Source organism: Pseudorca crassidens, chromosome 15 (assembly GCF_039906515.1).
Source record: "Pseudorca crassidens isolate mPseCra1 chromosome 15, mPseCra1.hap1, whole genome shotgun sequence".
Classification (NCBI taxonomy): domain Eukaryota; kingdom Metazoa; phylum Chordata; class Mammalia; order Artiodactyla; family Delphinidae; genus Pseudorca; species Pseudorca crassidens.
In genome coordinates, this window is record NC_090310.1 from 41,920,104 (window position 1) to 41,930,309 (window position 10,206).

A 10,206-nucleotide genomic window follows, 5' to 3' on the forward strand; every position below is an offset into this window, starting at 1 on the left:
TGGTGGTGCAGTGGTTGAGAGTCCGCCTGCCGATGCAGGGGACACGGGTTCGTGCCCCGTCCGGGAAGATCCCACATGCCACGGAGCGGCTGGGCCCGTGAGCCATGGCCGCTGAGCCTGCGTGTCCGGAGCCTGTGCTCCGCAACGGGAGAGGCCACAACAGTGAGAGGCCCTCGTACCGCAAAAAAACCCAACAACAACAACTCAGGAGTGGCCTTGGGCGGTGAGGCGGGATTACACTGGGATTCTGTGTGCTGCTGGGCATTGTTTTTTAAATTTCCCAGTAATCAACAGCTCCAGGAAACACAGAAGTTACGTCTGTGGTGACACGCGGGAGGACGGTGAGTTCTCCGTATTGCTCTGAGGAAGCAGTAAGGGTGCAGTGGGCTGTCTGGGTCCTACGGATAAAAGCTGTCCTTTGGTCTTCAGATGTGAAGGAAGCTGCTTTAGCCCACAGCTGTTTTCTACATGTGAAGTCTTCCTGCGCTGCCCACTTCTAACGTAGGAAATACTTTGGTTAGCTTTCAGTTGGATTTCTCAGTTATCCGTGCCGAAGAGGGGGTGCATTTGCCACCTTACACCCTGTACAGACCATAAAGGCTCCGAGATCGTCCTTTCTGCCTCTGGGGAGGAACATTTTGCCTTTGCCTCTAAGGCAGGCCTCCTCCCTGCACCCTGCTTTTCACTTCTGTGAGCGTGCTCCCCACAAGCAGGGGTCCTTTCGGGGTGGGTGATGAGTCTCGTTTGGGAGAAACTTAAGCCGTGACCCTGGCCTTGACACAACAAAAAACACCCAAGGCTGAGAACAGCTCCAAACTCTCGAAGGGCTCACTCTTACTCTGCTGAGGGCAGACGGTGGGAAGCATGGACAGGAAGCTGCAAATCCCCACGGGGATGTAAAGAATTACTGTCCATGGATTGTTCTAGAGACAATTTGTATCAGAAATGCCAGGGAAGCTCACCCCCTGTCCCAGCCCTTCTGGGTAACTGGGAGTCATGTTAAGTCTCTCCAGACGATGGAGAGGTACCCACCGTGGTCCTTCATGCAAGCTCATGGGTTCTGGTGTGAGTCTGGGGGTCTTAAAGGGGTGAGCACAGGTCCGAATCCCGCCCAGTTCCCCTGAAGGAGGGGTGTTACTGCGCTCCCTCCACCTGTGCTGGCTGGGTTAGGGCTGCGTTCCGTGGCACCGGGCTGAGGGGGCTTCTCTGGGGGTCTCTCTTGTGGGCCCACAGTGAAGGTCTGGGGAGAACAGCTTTTGAACCACCCACGTTCACTCCTCAGTCACACATGAACCACGTGCCTGCCGCATGCCAGGTGATGGGTGTGCCTTTTACCTGGCTGGCCTTCCGCCCACCCCTCCTGAGGAATACGCCCCACAGAAGCCAGAGTGATCTTTTCGAACAAGAATCACAACATGTCACCCACTGCCTCACACCCCCAGGGAGCTGCCAGTCTCACCAGAGTGACAGCTGAGGTCTGTGCCTGGGTCGAGGGCCACTCTGACCATCTCCTGCTCTTCCGTCCCCACCTTGCTGGGCTCCTCGCTGCTCCTCACATGGGCCTCAGGGCCTTTGCTCGTGCTGTTCCCTCTGCCCGGACTGCTTCCCCCAAATTCCAAATGGCTCCCTCTCCCTTGTCTCCCTCAAGGCTTCCCGCAAACGTCACCGTCTCGGGGAGGCCGCTGCTGCCACCCCATTTCAAGTGCACCCCACCCCTGTTTTATGTGTCCGTAGCACTCCTGGCCCTCCTTCGTGCTTTTCCTCCTTAGCACCCCTCACTATCCCCAATCTTTATGGAATGTGTGTGGAGGCCCCGGCCCCGTGGGGTTTGTGTGACGATCAAGCGGAACTGTCGCCCCATCTACTGAAGCTGCATCAAAGGTGTGCGGGTCCCGGGACCCAAGCTGGACCCGAGTATCTAAATATGGCCTCTAGCAAGTCACCAACTCTGGGTAATGGGATAGAGAGTAGAGTCAGCCTAGTGGCCTGAGAACCCTTATTTCTGGCTGCTTCCTTTCTTCAGTGGTGACCTCTATCCTCCGGGACCCTCGTCCCTGATGCTCCTGGGCCAGCAGACACCCCTGGTCAGGAGCGCCCGGCCTCAGAGAGCCGCATGTCACGCCCGATGTCACGGAGGGCCCTGGTGTTACGTGGCACCGGGCTGATCCCAGCCTTGGGGACGCAGCTAGGGAGCAGGGTTGCAGGGCTGGGAACACGCCAGCTGCAGCGTCTGCCCGGGTGCACTTCTGCAGCCATGCAAGGCAGCGTGTGCTTCATGGTCCCGCCCAGGATCGGGGCCGCGGGGCAGAACCTTGCCAGAGGGTCCTGGAAGACCCGGCGGCTTCCCTCACCCCCAGGTGACCACACGAATCAGCCCATCCCGCTCAGGAGGAGAGATGCTGGGTGGCCCGCGTGGGGGCCCAGGTAGGTGGAGCGTGTCCTGTGCAGCTGGGATTCATATTCTGGAAGCGGTCAGAGGATAGGGTTCTGCCTGTTCATTCTCAACACTCTCTGCACTGATGCTACGAGGTTTCTCAGGTGCTGAGAAACAAATTCTGGCCACGTCAATGCTGTCTGCTTCATGCAATCTTTTTTTTTTTTAAATTTTTTACAAAGTTGACTGGTATGTTTCCCATTTTTAAGGGACTTCCTTAAAGCCTTTCGAGAGACTTTAAAGGCCAATGGGAAAAGAGGAACCAGTTTTTCTCTCTACTATGCTATTTAGAGGTTTATTTCCTGGTTATCATCATATATTCTTCAGGAAAAGGAGGGTATAAAATATTCTTCCTTTTTTTCTTCAGCTGTCTGCAACGTTACTAAGAGAGGTCCCATTTGGCCTCTGCCTTGGTTGTTGCTAAATAGAAATTCAGGCAAAACCATTGAGGCTTCCAGGAACCCACCCTGACGGCTGAGGCTGTCTGTGTTCCACCTGCTAGAACCTTCTGGAGGTGAGGGCCCCAGCCATGGCTCACAAGGCATGTGAACCTGTGGTGTCAGGAGCTCCAGACTCTTCCGAAACAATTTCTCAAGGTCATTTCAAATAAGCTTTAAGGGTCTTTTCCAAAAACTGTGAGAAAAATTCTTGGTACCTGCCGACCATCTCCTGGCAACTGCTGTGTCTCCCCGGGGGCCGTATTTAACAGTGAGGCAGGAGGAGGGTGCCGTTCGCACTTAAAACCCTGCAAGACTGAGAAACCAGAGCAAACCTAAGGCAGCATTTCACAGAAAAAGCAGCAGCTTCAAGTTCTTCCAAAGGAACACATTAAATGTCATGTCGATACTCTGGAATGAATCGTCTCGGGTACCGCCTTTTCCCGGGAACCTGGGACCAGCCTCCGCACCTGCCTGCCCGGGGCAGGAGGGTCCCCCCGCTGGCTCTGAAGGACTGGTTTCTTCCTCTCTGCATCTCATTCTCTTGTCCACCGGGCCTTCCAGTTCTCAGAGTCCCCATCTCAGCCAGCGTGGGAAACTTACAGGCTGGCCAGCAGGACGCCGAGTGGGACAACTGACACACATCAGGCAAGTTTCCATTCGTTCCAGGCTCACGAAGCAGACGGCAAGGCCGGCTCAGGGAAATCTCAACAACTGACCCAAGCCACTGACTAAATGTCTTTTTTTTTTGATGAACCTTTGTGACACGTAGTTGTGGTTTGGAGCTAACTGATCTGCGCTTATTAATAAGTAGCCAATTTTGGTGATTCACGAGTGTCTGCTTTTCCCTAACAAGAGTTCAAGCTCCGGGAGGGAAGGGGAGAGACAGAGTGCAGGGTCTCCAGAGCCCTCTGTGCTCCCCTGAAACGCGCAGCAGAGTCCTGCTCAGGGGTGGCTGCGAGAGGGTGACATTGTTTTCTAACCGATCAACTGGAACAGATGTTTGTCTCATCTCTTGCTTCCCTCTTCCGGAGCTGACACCAGGGAGAGTAAAGGAGTTTTAGAGGAAAAAGGGATGAATAAGCACGAGGCAAAATGTGGTGCGAAACAGGGTAGTCGAACATTCTCTTTAAAACCCTCAATATCACGTAGGAAAGCATCCTAACCAGGTTTCAGTTATTCCAGCTGCAGTACCCAGTCTGTGCAGTAACCAGGCTGCTGGCTGCCCTGTCTGCTCCACACCCGGAGAACCCCTGCTGCCCTTCACTGGTCCACTTTCACTAGGAGACCAGGAGGGTCGGGGGGCGGAGAATGACAGCCGATTCCAGGTGTTTGGTCTGGCTCCGGCATCAGGCCTCACACACATCTGTGGTCTAGAGACACCTGGACCCCTTAAAGCAACAGCCAGACTCCTTCCTGCCTGCATTTCTACTGCAATCCTGTTGCATATGACGTAAGAAAGAAACTTACACATCATTCTTTAAAGAGATTACAGCCCATTATAGATAGAAGAAACACACACAAGACAAAGCCTGCCTTCCATGTGCTGAGAAAAATCAAGAAGTGAGATAAGTTAAAGGGAGCTGGACCGAGGATGGAAGTATCACAGAACTGCCTTCGTGCGGGACGGTGGTTCTCAGCACTGCTTAGTTTTGAACAGCAAGTCCCCACCCATGCCCAGACCCAACTCCAACTCTCTGGTGGAGGGACCATCTGCATGGTGTGGCTTCAAGGGTGGCCCAGTGCACAGCTGAGCCAGCACCACCGGGTTCGGGTATGGGACTATGGGTTAAAACAGTTCCCACGGATGCTTTACCATCTGTCCAAGAAGATGCATTTTAAGTTTCTAAAGAAGCGTCCTATGCACAGGGGTCAGGCTGAGCCGACTGGTGACGTGGGAGGGAGGGAGCGGCTGGGTCTCACAGCCCCTGCGGGGTGGTCGGTGGTTCTCAGGCCAGGTGGCAACGCGGCTCAGATACAGCCCAGCGCGCTGCGGGCAGAGTGGGTGGCCCCGAGCTCTTGAACGGACAGCAACATCAGAGAACCTGTATTTGGGGGACACTTGTGGATGGCCTGAGTATAGTTCTAGGCTGTCCTGCTCTGTAGCCGTGGCTCTGACGTCTGGGACGGTCCCCACAGGCGGGATGTTTGGCCAGCATCTCATGGGTAGTGGCCCCGTTTGCACGCCCCCCCCCAAGAGATGGGCCAACGCAGGTGGAGGGGACTCCAGGACAAGAGGAGGAACCAGGAGGCACAAGTTCCATGTGGAAACAGGAGGGAAGAGGGTGGCACAGGACGGAGTGAGGAAAAACCCAGACTGGCGGGGTGGTGAGGGGACCGCCCAGGGGACGTCTGTGGAGGGCTCCTACGTGCCGGGCACTATCCTCAGCCCCTTACACATACTAACTTGCTGAGCCTTACGAATGCCCTTCAGTTCGTATTATTGGGCACTATGTAGAAGGTACTGCGTTAGACCCATTTTACAGAATTGGACTACGGGCTGCAGAGCAACGTGAACTTGACTGAGGCCACAGGCTGGACAAAGGGGACATCAGAGCCTGGCCTCTGATAGGACACATCCCCCTTGCAGCTGGGGAGGCTGGCTCCAGGCTGGAACTGGAAGGTTCTGGCCAGTGTTGAGCGTGGGGTCGGGGGACAGGAAGACAGTGGGATCTGAGGATGGAGCAAGGGCAGGCCAGCCCGCACTGTATCCAGCACCAAGGGAGGAAAATACGAACCCCGGGACACGAAGGGTGGCCCGAGGCTTGCTGACGGCTCCACATTCTCCCTCCACTCCAGTACTCGGGGCCCGGATCCTGCCGCGTTCCTAGCACCCCCAGAACGTTGAAGCCCCTCGCGGCCTTGGGACGGCCCCCTGGAGCCCTAGGGCTTGACCTACCCGGGCACCTGGGAGCATCTGATGTGCGTCTGTTGACTGTGTGAAGTCGGGGCATACTCTGGGCTTCAGTTCCCTGATCTGTTCGATGTGGTCGGTTAGAAGGATCCTGTAGCTACAGCTGCTAGGTGACCCCACAGACCTTCACGGTCCCACGGGCGTACTGGCCAACAAACGCAGAAACTGCCACCGTGACAGGAAGGAACAGAACCCACAGCATCACAGGGCATGCGCTGGGAGCCCCAGTTCCTGCGGTCCTGTCAGCGTCTTTCCCAAACCCCACTCTCATCTCATGAAGCCTTCCTGAAGGACCACAAAGGAGAAATAGCTTTCCCCAGCAGGCTCGGTTCCAAAAGACACACTGAGACAGTGTTCGCTTCTCTCCTCCCAGAGAGGCTGCACGGGTTGTTTAAACTGAAAAACTCCCTTCTCACTGGCTGGTCAGGAGCTCTGTGACCAAGGTCACCAACAACTAGTGTTAGGTGACAAACTACCCAGGGCAGCGGGGGCCGAGGGAAGCGGTCACCCTCTGAGCCTGGGATGCTGTCCTGACACGCGTGCTGACCTCACAGAGAGGAGGAGAAGAGAGTGGAGGGGCCGAGGCCGGTGCTCCGGATCGTTCCTCACTGCTGGTGCAGCTTATCAGAATGTGAGGGGCTGGACGTGGGGTCTCCTGAAGCCCCTTCTAGCTTCACGGTCTACAATGCTCTTGGCTGGTTTCAGCAAATTTATGAGGAAGGCGAACACATAAGAAGTGCTATCCGGCAAAACCTTATTCAGACCACTTTTACAGGGAGGGGGGGAGGGAAAGAGGGAGACATATCGAATGAATCTGTGAAGTGACCACCCTCACCGAACAGGGAAATCCTTTCCTCTTTGGGGGGTTAGAGTTAGTTCCACCTTGTGCTGTTTCTGCTGACTGACTTGAAGGCTTACCGCCCAGCAAATGGCCGTGACGGGGTCACTGCAGAAGGGCTAGGACACCTGCCATTGGGGTTCTTAGCAAGTGAGAGCTGGGTGCAGCTTCTTCCTCGAGGCAAAGCCTGGTGGGCTATCCGGCCGTGTAGCATCCACACGCCAGGTTCACTTTGGGGCCAATGTGTAACACATCTGCAGTCTCACGGGGACAGTTACTGGCCACCAGAATGACCCAGCGGTCCCAGGCAGGGTCCTCTGATAGCTTCTGCAAACTTAAAACAGTGATTTTGTCGTAGAAAAGAATGACAAGTCTTTTTCGTCAGGTAGGTGAGCACAGTAAGCTTTCCAGGAGTGCACCCTCCTGGGCGTGCAGATGCAAGTCTGCCGTTCTTGCACAGTAGCTGCAAGCGGTGGCAGCAGCCTGACACCGACTCAGGCTAATCTGGTTTAAGCTCCAAGTATGACCTACATGAAAAGTGGCAGAGAGTCTGATGGGGCCTGGTGAGGAATTTCCTTCCACTTGCTCTAAATCCTGGAGCCTTTACAATCCAGCCTTTTGTGAAGGAGGAATTGCTTCCGACCAGATCTGGAGAAATCAGATGTGTTTATGCAGGGCTAACAAATAAACAAAGATCTGTGCTCCCTCTGCTGGCTCTCGACAGCACCATTAAAGCAGAAAGCCATCTTCAGCAAACGCAGTCAATTCACGTTTCCGGAGAAGGACCCCTCATTTAACCTGGTGTTAGGCATTCTTTGAGAAAAACCCATCTTTGTCAACTTCTGAGCAAGGTACTTGAAAATGCTTACAATCAGACGTCAAAGTACACATGCCAATAGTCCTGCACTCCCAAATTGCTAGCTGTGACTGTAATAGTGATTTGGGGATTCATTTATCAACAGACATAAGTGGATTCCTCCAAGACTTGAAGGTCCAGACACGATCTTTAAAGCAGCTCTGGAAAAAAAAATCTCAAGTCCACGCCAAAGTCCCTCTTTTTTTTTTTTCTCCTTTAGTTTATAAGAGCAGCTTCCAAAAAGTAAAGATTTGTACTATTTATAGCCTTTCCGATAATGTCAAGCATTAGACTTGATTTTCCAAATCATTAGCATGCAGAAGAATGACCTCATGGTGAACAGATGCACTTGGCTATGAGCTGCAGTGATTACATCAGTCCCTCCCCTTCCAGTTAACTCTTTAAGGGCCTCTCTGCCACCCGCTTGCCTGGAAACATGCTTGAAAACACAAACTTAGTCTCTCACCCCCGTGTATGTGTGTGTGTGTGAAATGCACATATAAATACACGCATAAAACACAGATATGTACTTATATGTGTGTGTGTGTGTGTGTGTGTGTGTGTGTTCACTGCAGCCCGTATTTTATCACTGGTCACCTTTTAGAAATTGCTGGTCAATAAGGAAGGAGTCAAAAGAGATGCAAACTACAGAGCTGGGGGGAAAGTCAGCTCAAATGCCTTTTATGTTCTGGGCGTTATCAACATGAGTAATGGGCAGAAGAGATACAGGGCAGGAGGTGTTTAAAATAACATTTTTCTGACTGGGAAATAGCTGTTTTGAACCTCTTTTAATAAGCTGAGCACCCACCTGTTAGCCTAACAATAGAAGGTCCTACGTCTTGGTGTCGACAGTGAGTCCAGATGCCCCTCTGGGCTGCCCTGGGTGACAGGCAGCAGTGCTGAGGTAGGGGAGCCCGGGGAGCAGGGGAGGCATTTCCCAGGGTACAGTGTGGGCCGAACACAGTGTTCAGGCCACTGTCCCTGTGCTTGACCACAGGGCCCTGCTGCAAGGACACAAAGAAGATCTGAGCCCCGAGTTCCTCAGACTGTGCCTGTGAGCGGGGGCCCGAGGCCCTGCTCTGAAGACACCGCTGCTGAGATGGTGTGATCGGATCCTAAGAACGCTGTGGGAGCTTAAGCCGCTCAGGGTCAATTTTTCCAGCTGGCTTGTCGCTTGGAAGAGCAGGCCTCACCTCAATTTCTTAGTTTAAGCTGCCTGGCTCATCTGGGTTTGACTGTACTTGTCCCAGGAAAATAAAACACAGTGAAAAATGTTTTCATCTGTCAAAGTGGTAACCGACAGGGAATAGGGATTCCTCAAAAGCAAAACTGGTCTGAAAATGAGGATGTGGTTCTGAAAGTGGACCTGTAAATGGGACAGAAATGTACCCCTCAGATTCCTGGGCAAACCAAGTTCATTTCTAGCTCTTTCCTGATGGGTGTCGTGGGCAGATACGCAAAGCGTTGAAAGAGAACATTAAGCCCAGACTTATAATCGCGCTCGTGGGTTGGTGCTGTATGCGTAGAAAATGTTATCACGCCACACAGAATACCCTGAACCCTGCGTGTTATGACATGTGACGCTGTTGTCAATAACTTGAAAAGAGGAAGGACTGGCATTTGTCTTGATATCTCATCTTTGGTCTCATGTTCCTTTCATACAGGTTCCCATGCCCACTCTTAACGAGCTGTCAGAACCTTTATCTGTTCAGTGACATTCTTATAGCAGCCTGTCTCCAAACGGCAAGTCTTAAAAACCCCAAATCACTCCTAGAGGCTCACTTAAGATGTTGCCTACACGTGGACTCATTTGAACTGCTTTAAATAATTATGAACTTCTGGGAAAGAGCAAATTAATTTACATAGAGACTAAAATATACATAGAAAATAAAGTTCCTCAATATTGGTTTCAATAACATCTTAATCAAGAGCCTTAAGAACATAACAGTTAAGAAGTGGAAACATCTAGTTATGACTTAATTTCTTTTAATTTTAAAAAACAAAAAGGCTTCTCGAGATTAAAAAAAAAATAACTACGCTGCACTAAAAACTTCAGTCCCAGTACTTCATGAGGATGGGAAAAAGCTGAATGAGATCTTTAAAAAACTAGCTTTGCTGTAGATCCTTCATGTTCTCTCACCTATAAATTGAAGTGATTTTAAACCTCTAGCCAGACTGGGTATGAAATCTTCATTCCCCTTGAAACCGATTTTTGTTTTTTTTGGTTTTAGATAGAATGTTGGCAGAGTGTATAAAAGAATTCAATTCACAGCTGTTCTACTTTTTTAATGTAAGAAACATTAATCAAAGCTTTAAGTTATAAGCTTTTCTCATGTTGCTTAGTATTCCAGTTCAACAAAGATCAATAGAGGCCATCCCTGTGTTTCTGGACGCCTCGCCAGGGAAGCAGAGGCGTGATTATGTTAATCTCGCGGCTCCCGCACCTCCGTGGCCGCTTATCTCCCAGGCCTTCTGCCTGCTGCTCCTGGCTCCCCGTGCGGGGCCAGCCTCTCCCTCTTATCTCCCGACAAAGCTCGGGGAGGCCAGGACTGGAGCCAGCGATGCTCAACAATGATGCATGGCTGATTTTATTTGTAAGTGATTTATTTCACCGAATTTAATTTTTTTCACTTTGTGTGTAAGATATTTGTTAACAAGTCAGGATGGGAGAAGCCAGGCAGCGATCAGAGGCAACGGACACGGGGTAGAAATCTATTAGGCCCTCTA

At 51.9% G+C, this 10,206-nt stretch overlaps 1 protein-coding gene across 6 annotated transcripts in view; it reads right to left on the bottom strand.

The window, feature by feature from the left end:
• Positions 1-10,206, bottom strand: part of RALGAPA2 (Ral GTPase activating protein catalytic subunit alpha 2) — a 282,048-nt gene that overhangs the window by 10,460 nt on the left and 261,382 nt on the right. The window lies entirely within an intron of this gene.